The sequence below is a fragment of the Mauremys reevesii genome, linkage group 10, assembly GCF_016161935.1.
Source record: "Mauremys reevesii isolate NIE-2019 linkage group 10, ASM1616193v1, whole genome shotgun sequence".
In the NCBI taxonomy this organism is placed as follows: Eukaryota; Metazoa; Chordata; order Testudines; family Geoemydidae; genus Mauremys; species Mauremys reevesii.
This window is the reverse complement of record NC_052632.1, coordinates 68,047,352-68,070,594: the sequence shown is the minus strand read 5'-3', so window position 1 is coordinate 68,070,594 and position 23,243 is coordinate 68,047,352. Positions and strand designations below refer to the sequence as shown.

Sequence of the window (23,243 nt, the reverse complement as noted above, 5' to 3'; positions counted from 1 at the left end):
TTTTATTTCACACAGCTCCTTCACTAATTCAGCCCACCTGTTAAACAGCTAATTAGATGCTAGTTGTACTAGAATAGAACATTTTTAATACAGAGCTGATTTGTTTGTCCTTTCTTTGGTATGTCCTCTGGGTTAGAAAACTCTGAGCTGTAGGTGCTGTGGCACAGCTGGCATCCTCAGCTGCACCTAACAAATGATAGATCTCATGCCATGCATTTTGATCACTGCTTTGTAAATCTGAGTGGGGCATCTTTGGTAAGAGACTTACTTGTGGCATTTTCCCTTCTGTCCATTGCTTTTTGTGGCAAGTCCGGGGGTCCCCTCTGCTGCAACAGGACTGGTGCCACTCCACTGGTCAGAGGGGGCAGGCAGTGGGGAGGCCCCTGTGTGGGTCTCCAATATGCTGGAAAGCGGCAGGCAGGGAGTGGCAAGCTGGAGAGACTGGGAGGGGAATGGGTTGGGCTGCAGTATGCACTGCTGCAAAGATCCTCCCTCTCGAGAGTTTTTTGGGGGGAAGCATAAGGCCCCCTAGGGAGGCCGCTTCTGCCATTCGCCCTGATAGCTGACCATTGGCTGTGGAGCTTAGCACGGAGCAAGGACGCAGTCATCTGTGAAGGAGCATCAATACATCAGCTCTGAAAAGCTACTATGAACAGTCACCAACCCAGGCACCAAATCTGCTTCTCCACCTTTCCCATGGTGATTGATGGGGATGAAAAAATGAGTTATGTGCACCTACCCTAGTAAAGCGTGATATGCAGGGGCAGGATTTTGTAAATTATCTATTTGAATCTGACATTTAGTGTAGCGACGTACATATATATCATGAATGTAAGGCTGTCAATATATTACTTCCCTAGTAGAGGAAAAATAAATTGTTGAGATGCTGAACTCCAAAAAAGTAAATAAATGGCCTTTTCTGAGTGAAGGCCATTATCATTTATAATCAGCATGTTGAACTGGCCCATTCAAGCCATTGTTCCTGCCTTTGCATGGATCAGCCGTGGTGAGTCATTGTGGGCAGACCCCGACAGCTGGCAGAGTCCTTGCAACGTTTCACAGTATTCACAGCAAAAGCCTCGTTTTCCTGGTGAGGAGAACTGAGGCTGGGTTCCAATTCTATCCACATTCTGCACAAAAAATAAAGTCACACGACTGAGAGGTGATGTCAGGAAATAAAACCTTTACTTGCTTGTTTTAACTGAAAACAAAACCAGCTACAGCCGCTCTGTGGATTCTATAGACACCAAGCAGGCTCATCTCTGTGGGAGACAGGAAACTGGACTCTCTGGATGCTGGGGTCTGATCCAATACGGCAGTCCTTATGTTTCGATGCCTCAACTATTCAGGGGCTGGTGCAGGGTAGGGCAGCTCTTGGAGCCATCTGATGACTGTCTGATCACAGTTGTCGGACGCATCAGAGTCAGGCCGTAGTGTTTGTGTGGTATGACAGCAAACTACCAGCGTAGTGGAGCGTTGTTGGAAGTCTCAGCAGAAAGGCCAAAGATTTAATGGGCACTGATACCGAGCGGCCTTCTTTTTTATAACGGTGGTTCCTCAAGCTGAAGCTAGAGGTAAAGTGCTGGGGATGGGTACGCTGGTTATCATGTACCTCTCCAGAGTTTACGGTGGTTATCATCTACAGTGGTTAGGAGCAGCAGGCGCGCGCGCGCCGCTTTCCCTTTCCCCCCGGCTGTCCCCCCCTCCGCGCCGGGCCTCATCTGGGGGCGGGCGGCTTGGCGCTCGGTGGAGCTCCCGGCGCATGTGCGCAGCGGGAGGAGCGGACAGCGGCGGACGGCGCAGCCGCAGTCATTTTTCTGAGCAACCGAGCCGGGAAGCGGGGACCGCCCGCAGGCATGCGGGCGAGAGGGAGAGCTCCCAAATGCGCCTCCCCCGAGGATGCGCGCGCGGGCGCTTGGCCCGCTGGTGCCTAGAGCCGCCCCTGACAGTGGTACATGAATCTCATCTTCCTTACAGCAGTAAATCTAGTGTGAGGGAGAGGGAAGGAGGCCCAGCATGCTTGTGCTCACAGAGGTCAGCCACGTGTACACCAGACTGACAAACCACCCGGCTGCAGCAGTGCTATAGGCAAATCGTCAGGGTAGCGACAGAAATGGCAAATCATAATGACACACACCGGCATGAGGAGGGATTTGGCTCCGTTTGCTGCAAGTGGAAATGTTTAGGTCACTTTTTCAAGTGCAATATATGTGACCTTTAGCATCCCTGAGCCCTTCTGTATTCTCTTGGTTACACCCACAGAGTTGGAGTCACCTGAAAATAGATAACTGGTGGATTTTAAAATAATGCCAAATATAACACTGCTCCTGCATAGCCAAGCTTCTCCCCTGCAGCAGTCCCTTTATGTACCACACCTAGAGCTCAGCCTGCAAGGGCAGGTGCACTTTCCTCTCCCACTAACTTCACTGGGAGCTGAAGGTGCTCCGCACCTTGCATGATCCTGTGCAGCATAGGAGGGGTGGCTGCTTTGAGTGACACAGCGCCTGCCGAGCCCTTCTGCACCTGCACAGTACTCCTGCAAAGTGGCTGGCGCAGCAACATCGTATTTATGTTTATCCTGTTGCTCCCTTGACACAGAGTTGGAAATACTGGAGTAAATGTAACTACTGCAAACAATAAATGTCAAGATTTTAATCCCACCTGCTGAATTCCCATGAGATAATCACCTGGAAAAGTGTTACTGCAACTCACTGCCACTGCTGCCTTCAGAACCCTCACCTCATGATCATTTCAACCTTTGAAAATAAATCAATCTTCCCAGGTGCCCAAACGTACCTTTGCAGGAAATATATTGGATGAGAAAATGACATAATTGTCGCCATTCGTGTCATCTCTCCTGTTTCTTTTAACATAAAATTCAAGATAAGCCTTGTATGTCTATCCCTAATTTCCTCATTCTTGTACAATTCCCACCCGAATAACTGGAGTTGTGTGCACTGAATGGAACAGAAACTTGTATGGAAAAGGCAATTTACGTAATATTTTAACTACTTAAATCTAAGTGTTAGTGTAGGAGCTAAATCTTGCTCCTAGTGACACCAGAATAAATGTGAAGTCCATCCAGTTTAATGGAGTTACTCCAGGTGGAAAGCAGAATTTGGCCCTACATGGGAGAAGGAGGAATTCATCTGATGTACAGTTTGGAAAGAGAAACAAATGTATTTTTAAGCCTGGCATGACAGTTATCTCCCCTCCCCCACCAAACAGTGAGGTTGGGGGGGCTAGGAGGGAGTATTTATGTGTAGTTTCAGACATACATAATTCATGAGCTGAGTTCTAATGAGGCTTATCTCAACCTAATGAAAGCCCACCTTTCTATTAGATAGCCTGTGTTGCTGTGCTCTAATGTATGACATGGAGACCTCTTAGCTGTAGAGGCTGAAACAGAATTTATTTGAATTCATTCTAAAATTAATTTAATGTCTGTCTGCTGGGACAGGGTGAGTCAGAGCACTGTGCTCTGACTGTGAATGTGCTGCAATTTATTTACACTGAAGTTTAAATAAGATTGATGGAACCATAAAAACATTACTGAGGAGACATCATAATGGAGCCTGGGCAACAAACCACTAGCTCTCAATTTTCTTGTTGCGTCTGTTCAGTATTGTGTGGCCCTCCCCCTCGCCATGTTCTGAAAGGGGGAGCTCCAAGAGTACTTGGGGAGGGAGATGGCTACACGCCTTTCTGCCGAGAGCAGGGTTCCACTTCACAGAGAGCATTGCCTAGCTGAGGCTGGAAATCCTGAATCCCGTGCCACTAATGCAATGCCTAACAATGTTCTTCAGAGTTTGACAAACGGATTTTTCAGTTTGTTGGCAACTAAAACAAAAATCTTTTGGGTTCAAACCAAAAATGAGATTTTTCTAAATTTTTGGTAAGCCAAAAAGTAAAAAAAATTACTTTAGGTCAAAGTAAACATTTTGTTCAACCCAAAACTAAACAACTACATATGGCACAAAGGTGCCTACATTATTTTCGTGTTTAGTCTTTATCTGCCTCCTCGCCTGATCCTTGTCTTTTCTCATTCTGAGATCCTGAGCTGGAAGGGGCTGTGGATTGTTGATCACACATAGAAAAGGCACCTGCAAGTACTTTTGACCTCATTAGCCTCCTAGCAAATGTCATCTGGATTGCCAGGCCTGGCACAGTGCAGGTGCAAAGGGAAGAAGAGAGTGGGGCTAGTTGCTCCTCACGCATATACCCCACATATCTCTGTACAGGGTCTGTGAAGCAGGGCCACTGTTCCATGCTATCCACAGTGACCCCTTCCCCAAAGGCTACCAAGGGGAGCCAAACAGCCACAGTGGGGGAGTGCATAACCCCATTTAAAGGGCACCTCCACCCCTAGCTGCATTTCAAGGCACAGTCTAGCTCTTAATATCTAACTTTCTTACTTTGAAATCCACCCTGGGGACCATGAAGTTAATTGGAAAAACAGCTGATTTTAATGGAGTCAAATTCAATTAAAAGAGCAGGAGGGAGTTCACAGCAGTTCTCACAGCCTCTGTCTCTGCCCATACAACTCTCTGAGCAGGCTATTGAGTGCCAGCACACCCAGCTAATGCAACAGGCTGGACGTTCCTTGAGGATAGGACACTGTCACCTAGCAACCAGTGCGAGCTGACTACCCCTTGGGTGGGTATTCATAAATACATCAGTGTGTTTATTTGAGACCCCTAGTGCAAAGTCCATCCTGAAATATTACTGGGTGGATGTGTTTTGGCTAAAACCTCACATGGATTCCACGGAAGTGGAAACTGTGAGCCATATGGTCTAAGAAGAGTCTGCTGCCTTTAGCTTTCAATTTCTGATATGACAGAAGCACTCCATTTTGGACTGCGCATTGCCTGCATTCATTTATCATTCTGCATGGTGCTTATCAGTCTCCACTTGTTATTGTCGCTCCAGCTAACCCCTCCACAGCAATTTTTTGAAAATATTAGCCTCCTCAGGAAGACCAAGGGTTGAATGTCACTGAAAATGACCCTAGAAGTGGTCCCTGCAGGTCAAGGTTGAAGCACATTGGTGAGGAACTGGGCACTGCCATTCTGTGAAAAACTGCAGTATTTCTACTTTTTGTCCTGATGCAGCCTGTCAAAAAATTTCCAAAAATTGTAATATCATGCAGAACAGAAATCCTGATTTTTGACCAACCCTAGAAGTACCACAGGGGTATTAAGAGTCTTTTATTTTGGTAACATAGTTGGTGTAATAAACAAACTTGTTAACAGGGATAAGATTCTTCCCTCAGACCTCTTCCCTTTTGAAATGTTTGAGACATCTGCTCCAGAGAGAGACCCCAAAAACTCTGGGGTTTCCAGCCTGAAGGTTTCTATCATTGCTTAATAAAAAGGACTAAAGCATAATCCTTCAGAGCAAGTCAAACTCTTCTTTTGAAATCAGTAATATGAGTCACCAACATGTTGACACATACACATTTCATTAAAATCTGGTATTTATTTCACGAGCAGTGTCTGTGCATAAAAGTCATTGGAATTAAGTGCTGTACGTTAAAGTTCAATTACTTCTGACTCCCACTGAAAACAGTGTTGGTATTTTGAAGGCATACGTGTGCCCACGTCCTTGTCACAGCACTCTGGGAAATGTATGTACCTTCACACAGCTGCTTGCAGACCATTTATTTTGTAATGAACCTGAAACTTTAGTTTCAAGCTCTGCAGTTTTTGTCATATAAGCAAATTTACATATTTATCCAAAAAGAAATTACTGGAAAGAAGAGAAAATATGTCTAAATTACAAAAAGGTATGTACTGCCTAGAAGACAGTATAGTTCACATGCCATTATGGAAAGCTTGCTATATAGTCTGCAATAATAGAAAAACTATGGGCCAGATCCTCAGCTGGTGTAACTGTAGCAGCTGGAATTGCAGCAGCTGAGGATGTGACCTTTTGGATCTCACTTACACCAATGTAAATCAGAAAAAAAAACTCCATTGAGGTTACTCCAGTGTAAGTGGCATGAAACTAGAATCAGGCCAAGTGATTCTGAAAAATGGGGGCAAATATTTGATAAAAACTCTAATACGTGTGATTTCTAAAAGGGAATCCACCAAAAAAGAATAGGATAGGAGCATGTTTCCTTTGGTCAATAGAGGCAGCGAGCAAGCCATGTGGTTTGCTTTTTATACAGCATCAGCCAGAGGACTGATCCTGCATTTTGTCTGGACTTACATCTTTGGTGTTCCTGTGACCCGGAGGCATCACCCCTCTTGGTGACAACTGGCAGAAGGCACAAGGATGCACAGAGTTACAAGGATTCCCTGGGTCTGGTCTCTACATAATAATGGTAATGTAAAGTCTTTACTGAAAGCTTATGTCTCTACTGCTCTTCATAACCATTGCAAAATGTATGTACAGGTAATATGTAAGGAGTTATGTGTGTAGACTGAAAGTTATGCTCTTATCTGTGAGATGAGGCTGGTCAACAGAAGGTGATCAACAAGTTTCTTTCTGGAGGGAGATGCTTATCTACCTGTCTGGCTATATGCATATTGAGTATTGTGCGCTTCACAATGGATGGACCATTTACAGTCTGGGCAAAATGCTTAACAAGAATTGTGAAGTCTCCATGGGAGATTCTCTGTGGGGCAAACAAGCAGCAGTGGTTACCCTATTTATAAGTGAAGACAGTGGATCATTGGAACTATATCTGGAAGTACAGTGGTACACCCCAGGTATCATTCATCTAGGAACAAGCTGCCATCTGAGCTTGTCTTATGACCTGAGGATCACACCTGATCTGGCTGTTTAATGCTAGGAGAGAGACATTGATTGAGACAGGAGATGTCTTGTTAGTTAAGTTTAGGCTTTTAAATGCATGTTGTAGTTTTATTTTAAATGTAGCCATTTGTTTCCATTAATTCTACTTGCTCCTTCTTGAATCGCTATTCTTTGTTAAATAAACTTAGACTCATAGACTTTAAGGTCAGAAGGGACCATTATGATCATCTAGTCTGACCTCCTGCACAATGCAGGCCACAGAATCTCACCCACCCACTCCTGTAACAAACCCCTAACCTATGTCTGAGTTATTGAATTCCCCAAATTGTGGTTTGAAGACCTCAAGCTGCAGAGAATCCTCCAGCAAGTGACCCATGCCCCATGCTCCATAAACATATCTAAGTGCTGTGTGTTAAGTGGAGCGGTGATCCCGAGGTGTAGCTGGTAAGCTGGGGTGTACTGTTCCTTTGGGATCTGTGAATTCTGTGACTCTCCAATGGAAGAGGGGCTGGAGGCTCCATGGGGATGCTCAGAGGATTTGGGGGTTGGAGTGTGCTTACCCCTTACCTGCAGGGGAACAGTAGAGCCTGCACAGGCTGAGATGGGGGGCTTATGTTGCCTGAAGCTGGTGGAGTCAGGGAACTGACCCCCGGAAGGCACAGATAAGGCTTCCTTTCACTAAGGGCAGGTGGTAGTGAAGTGCCTCACATCCCTGGGTAGCCCCGGGAAGCATCACACTTCCTCACAGGGAGCGGCAGCAGGATTGTAAATTTAATGCTTTTTCTCTCCTTTCTTCCTCCATTGAATCAAAAAGGAAGAACATTTACCAGAGTGTTTGATTCAACAGTTATGTTTAAAGGTTGCCTGTCGTCACTGACTTCTTCTTTTATATCGTGAGGATTCTGCTGAGCAAAAACCAGTCGCATTCTTTTCAGACCAGTTATTTTAAAATGACACAGTCATCTTTAGATCAGGTACACCATCTGCCCCTGAATCACCCTGCCAAGGTATGTGGCTTTACTATCCCATTTTCCTATATTTTTAAGTGTTTTCTCTCTTTGCTTGCTTTGTGAAAGACCCACATGAACAATGAGGGAAATGACAATGCAGGAGAAGCAGTGAAACTGATCAGATAAAAGAGCTGGCAAATGCACAAAGCCAGCTGGAAAAAATAGAGGAACTTTTTTTTTTCCCCTGTAGTCACTTCCATTTATTGTAATTTTAGCCCTGGTCTACACTACGAGTTTAGGTCGAATTTAGCAGCGTTAGATCAATTTAACCCTGCACCCATCCACACGACCAAGCTTGTTTTGTTGACTTAAAGGGCTCTTAAAATCAATTTCTGTACTCCTCCCCGACGAGGAGATTAGCGCTGAAATCTCCCTTGCTGGGTCAAATTTGGGGTAGTGTGGACGCAATTTGACAGTATTGGCCTCCAGGAGCTATCCCAGAATGCTCTATTGTAACTGCTCTGGACAGCACTCTCAACTCAGATACACTGGCCAGGTAGACAGGAAAAGCCCAATGAACTTTTGAATTTCATTTCCTGTTCTGCCAGCGTGGCGAGCTGATCAGCACAGGCGGCCCTGATTACAAATTGTGCATGGAGGACTGTTGTGATTGTATTCTAGCCTTTTCAAATGAAATCCAAAATTGACATTAATGGGGAAAACTACAAAAATGAAAAGTGAAGTGACTGGGGGGGATATAAAATGAATTTGTTAGCCATTACAGCAATGTTTTCTGCTATATACAAAGAGCGACTAGGCACACACATAATAATAAATCGGTTTATTTTTTGGTGCCCCAAGTGTCCTTGTTCTAGTGATGTAAGAAAGGAAGGTTCTTGCTAATTCATTATTGCTTTCTGGATCATGGAAGGCTGGTTGGACCAAGTGCACCACTTATTTATGCCAGTGCAACTTCAGTCAGCCTGAGTCTGCTGCCTAAACTGAGTGGGATGGCAGTGCTGTAGCTGAGAGGAGAATCTGGTCTGTTATTTAACTGAAGTGCTTTTTCTCTCGGGTTTTGGTATATTTGGGAACTGGCACCTTATGGACGTGCCAAGAGAATGCAGCACATAAAAGATTGGCAATGCACTTTGTTTTCTCTTTAGTGAGCCATCTTACTTTTAGATGATCTGTTTTCTCTGACATATTATAGGATCATACATTTCAAAAACTGCTTGTCAGGGCTATTAGTGTCTCCATGTGGAATTATATTTGCCATAAAGTCAGCAATAGTCTTAGTCATGAGGGCTCCCAGAAGACCCCTCCTCCAAAAAAGTGATTTGTCTCAAATTGAAAAGTATATTACTTAAATTGTATCCACTCAAATTGCTCAAATCAAATTGTTGAGTCACAAATACTTTTATAAATGAATTAGGCTGAATGACAATTCTTTTAAGTCTCCATACTCCGGCAAACTTCTTTTAAATCTGGAAAGAATTTAAATAAGTTACCACACACAAAAATACAACACCTGAGGTAAATGTCTAGGGCTGATTTCCAGAAGATACCCAGGCTGATGCTCAATGTAAATGCAGTTAACACAGCTGTGAATGTAGAACAGATATTTGCATGTGTAAGTAGCCAGTTAAGCTACTGGAGTTTTCCTGCTATGCAACTGGGTCTGCTTAGTACAGCCCATCCTGGGAATCATTACAGTGCATTACATCAATGGCGGATTACCATATGGCCCATGGGACCTGTGCCCAGGGGCCCCGATCAATTTGGGAGCCTCCAGCAGGATCATTGGAACTTTGGCCCCACCTCCTGCTGCTCATCTCCTGCCACCCTGCTGCGCAGAGCTGGCCCACCACTCACCAGAGCCCTGCTCTTCCCCTCCCCACTCCTCCCCCCACACTGAGCTGCTGGCCAGAGCCCCTCACTCCCCACCTGCCCCTCCCCCCATGGAGCAAGCCCAAGCCCCTTTCTGCCTCCTCCCCACCCCACTCGGAGCTGGCCTGAGCCCTGCTGCTCCCCCACCCCCCACAGCCCCTTTTTGGGCAAAAGTGCCCACTTTTGCCAAAAAAAGTTGGAACGTCTGTGGCAGGACTTAAAAAGGGGATGTCCCAGCCAAAATGGAACATATGGTCACCCTATGCTGTGGTAAGAGCCGCCCAGGGAAACCAAGCGGCTGTGGGGAGCTCCAGACCCTTCCACCAGTCCTGGATGGGGGGCCAGACTGTGTTCCTGCCCCCCAGGGTGCGCTGTCTAGGGCAGGTGGAGAGTCCGGGGCTCCCCACAGCAGCCCAGGCTCCCTGTGCAAATCTTACCACAGCCCCATTTCTGGCCCGGTCAGAGGGTGGAGGAGGGGGAGCAGGGGGCAGGGCTCTGTTGCAGGGGGTTGTTCTTTGTGCCCAAGGCCCCAGTAAATCTTAATCCACCTCTGATTACATAGATTTCAGGCTTGTCTTCCATGCTGTGTTTGTCCCTGTCATACCCAATTTAAATCTGACGGGGGCCTCTAGACGAGACAATAATACAAATAGTCATAATGATTTTCCCAACTGACTGCTGCATGCAAGATGCCCAAAAATGGGTATCATGCAATTTGATTAAGCTTAGTTTGCATAAAACAGATCATCCATGGATGGGCAAAAGGACATGCATCACACTGACAATCCCCTTGGATAATGTCTTAATTCTCTCCTTGATCACAAAAAACGTTCCTTTTAGTCTGCTACCTGATCTATCTTTCAGTAATCCTTTTTTGTATTATGCTATAACAAGGACTTTGTTAACTATCTCCAAAATCCAGCATGGCACAGACAGTATTATTCTGTGGGAAGCAAGAGACTGAATAGTGTACAGTGGGCAAAACTGAAGGATGAAGGGTAGAAGAGAGAGTTAGTGCAGAATTAGGCCAACTCTGATAAACCAAATCGATCAGGTAGTGTCCAGGTCAAACAAATCCAGAGATCTTTGCAAGATTCCACTTCTGTGTACACAGTCTAGGCCTGAAAGATGTTTGTAAAGTCTGCTAGAGGGGAGTTGATAGCACTTCCATGTAGCACAGGAATGTTTGTTGGGGGATGGAGTGTTGTTTGTTCCATCTGGCAGAGAGGGTTTATTGGGGAATTGAAAGCTGCAGCTGTTGACATCCGGTAAACTGGTGTCCAGTTGTCAGTATTGGATTAGTCTGTACAATAATGGCTGTTTTGCTCATGTGAGGCTCTTCTCAGGAGGCCCAATGTCTCCTGCAGGCACTGGGCTGAATTCAGACCCGGTATAAGAAGGTATGTGCTCTGTCAATTAGCTCCATTGCCTACTAAATATCAGTAATTTCCTAGGATAAATCTTCAGGCAGCTAGAAAAATAGTGGCCTGCACTGGGTCCCTTCTGGTCAAGGGAAGCAATCTTGTTGAGGATTCTTTCTGGGCGTTCCTCCCCAATTATTCAGCTGGAGGTGGGCTTTGCTCACATATCTTGCAGAATGTACAGAGGGCCCTGCTTCTAAATCTGAAGGATCCCTATAGGTCCATCTGGATTCTAGGACATGAACATCTGTGCAGAGGCCCTGTGTCTCCATACCAGCTCTTGGCTCCTGGCAGCCTTCCGTGCTCCCTGGTAGCATACAGAGTAGAGCATCTGAGCATTGTATATTAAGGTGCATCTTTTAGATTTGCTGATTTTTAAAATGGAACATTGAGACCTTCTATGAATTCAACCTTTTTCTCCCTCTTGATGCCACAGAGTTGCACCTATAAGCTTTAAGAGTCATCATACTGTTCATATAAAGAACAGCTATTTGTTTATCAGTCTTAATAGACAAAGAAATACCCAGGAATTCCTCTGACTGTGTCTGAGAGGAGATTTTGTAATTTCTTCCTTCAGCTGAATTGCAGTCAAAGTATTCAAGTGGATCCAGGGAATTGTTCTTACCCAGCCCGCTGGCAGGCTGCAGCGGAGTTGGAATGGCTTGCTGTGGAGTGAAACAAAATATTTAATCAAAGAAGGAAGCATCTCGGACTGGTAATGACTGGGTTTATAGTGTGACCTTTACCCATTGGGAGGTTGAATGGCATATGCTAAGCCACTGAAGGAAAAATTATGCACCAAGAGGACACTAGAAAGACTAGTTTCTGAGCCAGCTGTCCACAGCCATTAGTGCTGCTTGCGTTCTCCTCTAGAGGAGATAGAGGCAAATAGCTGCGAAATTGCTCTTCCTGACTGACCTCAGGAGGGATGAAGCTGCCAGCCAGGAAGGATACAGGTCCAGAGTGCTGGCCATGGAGAAAGTCGCAGAGCTTTGGGTTTCTCTCATGTCACTGGGAAGGCAATTGACAAAGGAGTCCTTGTTTTAGACAGATGAGAGATGGACAGAGTCATACTTAATAGCTTACAACTGGGTTTGGTTTAGTGTGGGAATGTAATGTTGAAACTAAGGCACCAATTGAGCTTAAGTACTTTGCTGAAACTTCAGTCTCATGGGGCCTAAATGTCTGTCTGTCTTTCAACAAAATACCTTCTTGTTACAATCAATACTGGGGAGATTTTCAGAATCACCTAGGGGATTTAGGAGCACAAGTCATTGGAAGGTCCATGAGTTTTAATCTCATTCAGTGGAGGGGAGAGTTAATTGGACTTGTGCTCTTAAATGGCTTAGGTGCTTTAAAAGCTCTCTTCTTAGACTACCAAATGAATACACCTCTACCCCGATATAACGCCACCCGATATAACACAAATTTGGATATAACGTGGTAAAGCAGTGCTCCGGGGGGGGGGGGCTGCGCACTCCGGTGGATCACAGCAAGATCGATATAACACGGTTTCACCTATAACACAGTAAGATTTTTTGGCTCCCGAGGACAGCGTTATATCGAGGTAGAGGTGTATCTCCCTCCTCACTTTATCAGGAGATAGAGATGCTGATTTCAAGCCACCCACTGATAATGAGGGAAAAAATATTGACACAGACAAAGCTAAGTTGAGGATTCAATTCTGAGCTCCAACATTCATTCTGTGAGTAATATCATAGTGAATCACTCTTTATATTAAGGCACCATGTAAAAATAGTTTATAAATGGTTAATAAGAGATGATTAGCATGTTACAGACATGAGCAATGTATGTTATAGATGGTTGGAAGCAGGCTGCTAGACAGTGTTATGGATTGTTATAAGCAATCTATTGACCTGCTCTATAATAATTGACTAACAATTTTTCAGGTATTAACCCTTTGTAATTATTTAGTATAAAGTATGCCCCCCATTCTGACTGGGATTAATATTACGTAATATTCAAACTCCGATAGCATCCAGAATCCGATCACCTCTACACCCCAAATCCTGCTAACAGCCCCCAAAGAGTCTTTAAGTCAATTTCTCTGGGAAATGTTCCAGCCATGTCGCCATCACGCCCCAGACACTGGAGGCTGGTGAGGTGGAGTGGGCAAGAGCCAGCTACACCATCTTTATACCGCCCAGCATTCTCCACCCTGAGGAAAGCCTCAAGTGGCTGGGTAAACTGGCTTTGTACCACCTTCAAACAGAGTGGCACAAAACTGCCAAAGCTGGGGCCACGCTCAGGCCCTTAAAATCTCAAGGTCAATAGCATGTTACAGTCTCCAATGCTCTTTGCCCTTTCTTAGAGAGGAAGTTGTTCTTCCCTCATCCCTCACTTTGAGGAATGTTTGCTCAACAAAATATGCCTTAGCCACTTTTGCAGCAGAGTCTGCTGGAGCTAATCTGCTATGGAGAATAAATCTTCTTCTGTGACTCTTGAGTCTCAATACTCATAAGAACGGCCGTACCAGGTCAGACCAAAGGCCCAGTATCCTGTCTACCGACAAAAAGAACAGGAGTACTTGTGGCCCTTTAGAGACAAACAAATTTATTTCAGCATAAGCTTTCGTGAGCTACAGCTCACTTCTTCGGATGCATAGAATGGAATACACAGACAGGAGATATTTATACATACAGAGAACATGAAAAGGTGGAAGTATGCATACCAACAGGAAGAGTCTAATCAATTGAGATGAGCTATCATCAGCAGGAGAAAATAAACTTTTGAAGTGATAATTGAGATGACCCATAGAAGGGGTGAGGAGAACTTAACATTGGGAAATAGATTCAATTAGTGTAATGACCCAACCATTCCCAGTCTCTGTTTAAACCTAAGTTAATTGTATCTAATTTGCATATTAATTCGAGTTCAGCAGTCTCTCTTTGGAGTCTGTTTTTGAAGTTTTTTTGTTGCAAAATTGCCACCTTCAAGTCTGTCACTGAGTGGTTAGAGAGGTTGAAGTGTTCTCCCACTGGTTTTTGAATGTTATGATTCCTGATGTCAGATTTGTGTCCATTTATTCTGTCCACCGACAGTGGCCAATGCCAGGTGCCCCAGTGGACCTAACAGGCAATGATCAAGTGATCTTTCTCCTGCCATCCATCTCCATCCTCTGACAAACAGAGGCTAGGGACACCATTCCTTACCCATCCTGGCTAATAGCCATTAATGGACTTAACCACCATGAATTTATCCAGTTCTCTTTTAAATGCTGTTATAGTCCTAGCCTTCACAACCTCCTCAGGTAAGGAGTACCACAAGTTGACTGTGTGCTGCGTAAAGAAGAACTTCCTTGTATTTGTTTTAAATCTGCTGCCTATTAATTTCATTTGGTGACCCCTAGTTCTTGTATTATGGGAATAAGTAAATAACTTTTCCTTATCCACTTTCTCCACATCACTCATGATTTTATATACCTCTATCATATCCCACTTAGTCTTCTCTTTTCCAAGCTGAAGAGTCCTAGCCTCTTTAATCTCTCCTCATATGGGACCCGTTCCAAACCCCTAATCATTTTAGTTGCCCTTTTCTAAACCTTTTCTAGTGCCAGTATATCTTTTTTGAGATGAGGAGACCACATCTATCTGCATGCAGTATTCAAGATGTGGGCGTACCATCGATTTATATAAGGGCAATAATATATTCTCAGTCATATTCTCTATCCCCTTTTTAATGATTCCTAACATCCTGTTTGCTTTTTTGACCGCCTCTGCACACTGCATGGACATGTTCAGAGAACTATCCACGATGACTCCAAGATCTTTTTCCTACTTGTAGCTAAATTAGCCCCAATCATATTGTATGTATAGTTGGGGTTATTTTTTCCAGTGTGCATTACTTTACATTTATCCAAATTAAATTTCATTTGCCATTTTGTTGCCCAATCACTTAGTTTTGTGAGATCTTTTTGAAGTTTGTCACAGTCTGCTTTGGTCTTAACTATCTTGAGCAGTTTAGTATCATCTGCAAACTTTGCCACCTCACTGTTCATGTCCTTCTTGGTTATCTTCATGGGATGAGTCATATTTTTTAGCTGTTCTTTTCTTTCTACGAAGCCTAAAATCCCACCTCTATTACCTAAAAGTTTGCTTTCAGAAAGATTAACAACAGAAAAGAAGCTACAAGAAGAAAAATTTCAAGGACTAGTTTGAAAAGGAATTGGAATGGCTGCATATATACAGCACCTTTCATCTCAGGAGAAAAAGCTCTCTATATCCGGAAATTACTCCATCCACCACTGACATTCAGCCACCTCTGGAGTAATACACAGAAACTGATGAATAATACACAGCAATACACAAAAGCTCGAGACAGAAAATGAAAAATTTTGTACCCACTTGAAACTGCCAAGGGAATTTTTGTAACAAGAATGAAATTTCTCAAATTGGAAACAGCTTAGGACACCAGCATTATTAACGCTACTCTTGTGAAAAATGAAATGGGATCTTTGATAACAACTGGGAACCAGGGCCTTACGTAACACTTTGAAAAGGTGTCTAAATCATTTAGGCTGCTCACTGACTTAGGTGCTTTAAAAATATTACCTCCTTGGCTTTATGTACACATCAGTCTTATAAGCTATCATATCAGCATCTATATTATAAGATATTTTGCAACATTAAACCAGAAAATATATAGTATGGTAAACCCTCATAATCCAGTGCAATATTACAGTGAAATTGCAGGTTTTTATTTAAGGGCAAGACTATTTAACTGAGTATTTGTACAAAAAAAAATTGCCAGATATTTTTAACTAGTTCAACACATTTCCTTTTTAAATGAAACATTTTATGAATTCAAATCTCGTTTGTCTGTTGAGTCTGCCCTGGAAGAAAAAATGTTCTGTTCTGCCACCTACTGGCAGTCAATGAGAATGTTGGTTTAATTGCAGATAGGTCTAGTCAGATATTATCGGTGTTTTCTAAGGTTGTTTTTTTTAATCACAAATATTTGAAATGAGAAATAATATTTATCTGTTTTAAAGGTCTATCTTTAATATAGCATCTTGCAGGTCAAAATATTGATCTCTACTTTGGTGAGCTTGTGAGGTTGTTCCTGGAAGGAACAGAAGTTGTATAATTCTTCATGCATTTTGCAATATTGTTTATAAAAAAGTAAATGCCAAGTATGTGCATGACATTTCTTAAATATACAGTACATGCTTAGAGTTCTGTTCCACACTATGTTGCCCTTTCTCTGTAAATGTTATGAATACATGGTAATATTTGGCCATCTGCTGGTGGAAATAAGAATTGCATTATAACTATGCTAGTTGAAGGGAGCCCACTTAGTTGATATTCATTCATTGTGGTAGAGCATTTACAAAAAGATGCCTTCACTAAGGCCCTGATCCTGCAACTGCCTCCATGCAGAGAGACCCCTGTGCTCACCCGGAGCCCTATCGAAGTCAAACACTACAGAATTGTCTTCCTGCAAAAATCAAACCCTGCCAGCATTGACTTTTGTAGTACTCCCCCACCCCACTCACACACGACACCTCCCGTGCACTGAAAACTACACAGAGAGGGTTTTGAAGCAGTGGACCACACAGAAGCACAGTTCCCATTGGAGCGCATTGCTCTGAGGGAGCGGGGTTCTGGGAAGCAATGCACTTCAGAGACCATGGGCTGCAGAGTGCTGTTTGAAGTAGGGGGGCATAGATTTGCCCCCACACACACTTGACCTCCTCTTCCCCTCTCAGGTTCCCCACTGTCACCACCACCACCATCCTGACCCACCTTGACCCATGAGGCTCTACCTCAGCTCCTTCCAAATTTAAGTGAGTGGCATGGCAACCTGGTGAAAACCTGAGTAGGGGTGCCAATTTTCTACTTGCACAAAATCGAACACCCTTGCCCTGCCCCTCCTCTGAGGCTCCGCCCCCCACTCATTCCATCCCCCCCTCCTTCTGTCACTTGCTCTCCCCACCCTCACTCACTCGGTTGGTCATTTTCACCAGGCTGGCTCAGGGGGCTGGGTTGTGGGAACGGGCTCAAACTGGGGGTGTGGGCTCCAGGGTGGGGCCAGAAATGAGGCGTTTAGGGTGTGGGATGTGGGGGAGTGAGGGCTCTGGCTGGGGGTGTGGGCTCTGGGGTGGGACCAGAAATGAGGAGTTCAGGGTGTGGGAGAGGGCTCTGGGCTGAGGCAGTGGATTGGGATGCAGGAAGGGGTGAGGGCTCTGGCTGTGGGTGCGGGCTGTGGGATGGGACCAGAAATGAGGAGTTCAGGGTGTGGGAGAGGGCTCTGGTCTGAGGCAGTGGATTGGGATGCAGGAAGGGGTGAGGGCTCCGGCTGGGGGTGTGGGCTCTGGGGTGGGGCTGGAGATGAAGGGTTTGGGGTGCAGAGGCGTCTCTAGGCTGGGGCTGAGGGGTTTGGAGTGTGGGAGGGGGCTCCAGGCTGGTGCAGGGGGTTGGGGTGTGTGGCGGGGGATGAGGACTCCAGATAGGGGTGTGGGGCTGGGGATGAGGGGTTTGGCATGCTGGAGTGTGCTCCGGACTGGGATCAAGAGGCTCAGAGGGTGGGAGGGGAATCAGGGATGGGGCAGAGGGTTGGGGCGCGGGAGGGGATGTAGGCTCTCTGTTGCATCGCACTCGAGCAGGAACAGAGCCCAAGCAGAGAGAGACAGCGTGTGTGTGTATGCATATCCATATATTCATTTCCCAGCATGCTCTTATATACAGTATGGTAGATAATCAATTAGCAATTGATTAATCAAATCAACACAGCTGCAGCTATAACCCATAGGGTAATTATCCTACACACCTGTATCCTATTTACAATTAACTGGCTAATGAGAACAAGCCCAAGGCCAGTCCTTCACACACAACTCCCAGCATAATCAGCTCAGTATCTCACATTCTAATCCCACATCTCCCCCCTCTATTCAAAATAAAGAAGAGGGAAAGGAAAAGAGGATAAAAAACATTCACAAAACATTTCCAACTTATAACAACATAACACCACAATCTATCTTAGTCTTGTCCAAGAAGTTTAAATTATCATAATAAATATTATGATGGAAAACTAAAAAACCATAATGTTTAAAACAAATAGGTGCAGGTCCTCAGCTGGTGTAAAGTAACACCAGCTGATGATCTGCCTCAGAACCTTCAAATAAGATCACAATACACAATCACTAAGTAATCTGTTCACAAGCCAAAATTAAAACTTTATAAAACCAACCTATATAACCATGCAATCATTAACATATAACCCAACAACACCAAACAAGAACAAAACACAACAAATAAATAATGCAAACTCTACAGGATTCCCCCCTTCCTTATACCAAAGCATCCCTCTGATGTCAGGCGATCAAACTGACACTGAGGGAGGGTGGGGTCCTAGAGAAAATACATTAACACCACAACAACAATTCTGGCCAGAAGACATCACAAGACAAAACAAAAAACACAAAACATAACTCTTAATAATAATTGCATGGTACACTAAATGCTATGCAACCAGCACAAAATAGCAGTATCTTGAGAAGCACAAATAAAGACAGTAAACAAGTTGGACATTCTGTAGTGAATGTGTCATTAAAATCAAATCTGTGAGGCAATTTCTATAAAAGACATCACATACTGATTTAAAGGCAGCTGCAAAGCAGTCTGAGTTAACTCCCAAGTCTTAAAATTTTAAAAACAAAACAAAAACCTTTCCATTTGGCAACACTATTCTCTTATTAAAACTAGGTTCTTATATATTTTAACATGCACTCAGTGGCACAGAGATAGTGTTTTCTTAAGAAGGAAAGGCAGCTGTTATTCATTTCATACTTGAAGAGAACTCTCCACCGACGTTGTCTGACTTCAGAGTAAAGCACAGGATTCTGCATACAATACTGCTGAAGTTCTGCAGCTGCCTGAGAGACCTTAATCCTCTCCACCCCCGCCTTCAGCTTGATTTCAAAGTTCCAAACTCCTCCTTGTCTCACAGCATGGAGTCTAGAGGAATGATGATCTCCCGGACAGTCTTGAAGATCTCAACAGCCTTGCTGTGCTCAATGTCCTAGAAATCAACATCACTAACTGCCAGGACCTGATCTCCCTCCTGCAGCCTGCCCCGCTCCGCGATGCATATCTTCCGCTAATACAGCGGTTTTCATGGTAGCTGCTCTGCCCTTTTCCACCGCGACTTATAGCCGCCCTTCTTCTCCGCGACTTATAGCCGCCGCTTATCTCCGCGACTTATAGCCGCCCTTCTTCTCCACGACTTATAGCCGCCCTTCTTCTCCGCGACTTATAGCCGCCGCTTATCTCCGCGACTTATAGCCGCCCTTCTTCTCCGCGACTTATAGCCGCTCTTCCTCTGGGCTCCCTTTTCAGACGCCCTGCAGCTTACCGCTCAACACTGAGCTCAGGTGCGCCTCCTTTCTTTTTGGGCTTCCTGCGGCTCCTAGCCGCGCAACACTGAACTCAGGTGCGCCTCTTTTCGGACGCCCTGCGGCCGCTGCTAAACACTGAGCTCAGGTGCGCCTCCTTTCTTTTTGGGCTTCCTGCGGCTCCTAGCCACGCAACACTGAACTCAGGTGCGTCTCCTTTTCTTTTCAGGCCACCAACACTAATGCCCGCAGCTTCTCCGCCATTTGTTGCATCGCACTCGAGCAGGAACAGAGCCCAAGCAGAGAGAGACAGCGTGTGTGTGTATGCATATCCATATATTCATTTCCCAGCATGCTCTTATATACAATATGGTAGACAATCAATTGCTAATTGATTAATCAAATCAACACAGCTGCAGCTATAACCCATAGGGTAATTATCCTACACACCTGTATCCTATTTACAATTAACTGGCTAATGAGAACAAGCCCAAGGCCAGTCCTTCACACACAACTCCCAGCATAATCAGCTCAGTATCTCACATTCTAATCCCACAGGCTCTCGGTGGCGCTTACCTCAGGCAGGTACCGGAAGCAGCAGCATGTCCCCCCGTCCAACTCTGTCTGCAGGCATTGCCCCATCCTCAGCTGCTACCCCTGTAGCTCCCATTGGCCACGGTTCCCAGCCAATGGAAGCTGCGGAACAGATGCTTGGGGCAGGGGCAGTGAGTGGAGCCCCCTGGCTGCCCCTATGCCTAGGAGCTAGAGGGGGGACATGCTGCTGCTGCTTCTGGGATCCTGCCTTAGCCTGCTGCACCACCAACTGGACTTTTAACAGCTGCTGACCAGAGCCACCAGGGTCCCTTATCAACTGGGTGTTCTGGTCGAAAATTGGACACCTGGCAACCCTAAACCTGAGTGGTGCTGCAACCTTGGGTGCTAGGTTGTAACACCACTGGCTCAGATTTGGCCTGGCCAGGCCCACATCATGACAGGATCACAGCAACCTGATGCCCATGGCTTAGCTCGGTTGACAGAAGAATACTTCTGTCACCCTAGGTACCATCACTCAGGGCAGTACATTACTACAGCACTGGAAACACCCCTTCCATCCCTGTAGGAAGCATTTACGGTATAGCAGCATAGCTACAGTGCCGTAACTGTGCTACGGTAGTGCTTGCAGCATAGACATGGCCGCACAGATATAATTCACCTAAACAAAGAACGCAGCAATAAATGAGGGAGTGGTGAAGATACAGTCTCAGGCAAAATATTGCTTGATGTAATTTGTTGGTGTCTAGGAACAATGCTGATGAGTGCCCCAAAAATACAATAGATTGATATGCAGATAGAAAGGGTAAAATCCTGTCTCCATTAAAGCCAATAGCAAAACTCCCATTGTCTTCAAAGGGACAGGAATTCATCTATAGGTTTTATTTTTTGTAAGATAGTTTCTCCTCCTCCTCCCTGCACTGTGTTTTTCACTCTTTTTTAATTTTCCCTGTGCTCTTTCACCTCTTTTCTTTTTCTTTTTTCTTTCCCTTTCCAAATTGTTCTTGTTTTTCTTTTTCACTATGTTCTCTTTGGTGAACAGGGGCGGCTCTAGAAAGTAGGCTGCCCCAAGCAGCGCGGAGCGCTGCGCCGCCCTTCCCCGGTCCCGCGGCGGGTCCCCTCTTTCCGCGGCTCCGGTTGAGCTCCCGCCGGCATGCCTGCGGCAGGTCGACGGGTGCCCGGTACCAGCGGACGTGCCGCAGTCCTGCCTGCGGGAGCTCAACCGGAGCCGCGGGAAGACGGGACCCGCCGCAGTCATGCCTGCGGCAGGTCCGCTCGTTCCGGGCTCCGGTGGACCTGCCGCAGGCATGCCGGCGGGAGCTCAACCGGAGTCAAATGCCGCCCCCCGGGAAACGGCCGCCCCAAGCGCCTGCTTGGCGCGCTGGGGTCTAGAGCCGCCCCTGTTGGTGAAAAAAAACCCCAATGTTTGGGTCAGAGTTGACATACGGGATCAACAAACTTCCAGTGAGTTCATAATTATGCAAGATGAATTTGCCCAGCCCTAGCTTAAACTTATTTCGACTGGTGAAGGCCAAGCCAAAATTTGGGTGACAAGATCCCAGTAAATATTTGTTTTAAATCAAACCCCACTCCACCAGCCTCAAACCCTTTTCTCTGTGCTCTCTAATGTTATCACTTCATCACTCTAAGCTTCTCTACACTCAGCTTTAGTGCCCAAAATTTCCTACCATTGCTATCACCGGATCAGCTCCCTGGTGTGAGTGCTAGTATGGATAAGGTACCAGCATCCACCAGCTCTTTAAGCACTGTGTTGTATAGACCTTTCTGAGTTGGATCAAGTGACACTGTGCTTAAACCATCAGAGCCTTTTCAAATCAACCTTCCCCCTAACGTGACCATGACCACGGGTGGAGCTGAGCCAAGTGTGGCAACAGTGGAAAGATTGGGGCAAAAAAGCCTTATATAGCTATTCTATTGGTGAGGATCACCATTCATTTCCAATTAAGCAGCAGCCTGGTGTGATTCTTGATATTAGGATTATAAGGCTTGAATATTGTGGAGATGTAGAAACTTTGCCTATAACTGATGCTAACCCATTCTTTCAAGAATCCCCTCATGAGACAAATGTTCTGCCCACATCCCAGTCTGTCAGTCAGCATATTCAGAATTCATACTCTGACGGTAACAGTGTCAGAAGGAAAAGAACCCCAAGATACTGGTAAAGAACTAGGCGTAAACATCCCAACCCCTTCAACTACCACTGGTCCAATTCATCCCCAGCATAACTCCACTGATATCAGTGAATTTACACCAGTGACCAATCTTACCGAGTCTGAAAAATGTCTTTGTCCACTACAAACTGCTATCATTTAAAAAATTGCTTCTGGACTTGACAGCAAGGGTATTGATTCACTTCTGCCCATTCTGTTTTTCAGCCCAGAGCTGAGATAAAAAGCCTCTGCATTTAGCTGTTGTTCTTATTTATCCCAGCTACTGATTTTTCATTGCATTTCCCCATCACTTTACCAGGAAAAGATAGTCTAGTGCTGTTAACTATAGATGTGCTGGTTTTCAAACCTGAAACAGAGATGGACTGAAGCTTCAAACTTCAGGGTTGTTTGTTCCTGGGATTTTAGCGTACCTCATTATAACAATGAGTAATTTGGAAATTTGGATCTGAATCCAATTTGAGTGAATGCAGCCCAAACTAGAGATCTTTGTTCAGTTCCGTCTCTAATAATAATCAGAGCAAAATACCAACTATTGGCCTTTCAGTTATTGCATGTGATTATTTCTTCCCCAGGAGCAGAGGACTGAAAAGTATAATGTAAGGGCCGGATCAGATGATAAACAGTCACATAAAAAAGAATCTGGCACATCAGAAAAAGGCAGGCTAATAAACAGGGACAAGTTTTTAAAGTGCTTGTACACAAATGCCAGAAGTCTAAATAATAAGATGGGTGAACTAGAGTGCCTTGTGATAAAGGAGGATATAGATATAATAGGCATCACAGAAACCTGGTGGACTGAGAGCAACCAATGGGACACAATCATTCCGGGGTACAAAATATATCGGAAGGACAGAATAGGTGGAGCAGGGGGAGGAGTGGCACTATATGTGAAAGAAAGTGTAGATTCAAATGAAGTAAAAATCGTAAGCGAATCCACATGTTCCATAGAGTCTCTATGGATAGAAATTTCATGCTCTAGTAAAAATATAACATTAGGGATCTATTATCGACCACCTGACCAGGACAGTAGTAGTGATGATGAAATGCTAAGGGAAATTAGAGAGGCTATCAAAATTAAGAACACAATAATAGTGGGGGATTTCAATTATCCCCATATTGACTG

The 23,243-nt window shown here is 44.9% G+C and overlaps 1 long non-coding RNA gene across 1 annotated transcript in view; it reads left to right on the top strand.

Annotated features, from left to right (window-relative positions):
* LOC120373023 overlaps positions 1-23,243 on the top strand; it is a 110,152-nt gene that overhangs the window by 49,326 nt on the left and 37,583 nt on the right. Inside the window, exon 2 of the long non-coding RNA XR_005585334.1 lies at positions 6,173-6,328. This is a non-coding gene — a long non-coding RNA (uncharacterized LOC120373023). The remainder of the gene's footprint in view (positions 1-6,172; positions 6,329-23,243) is intronic.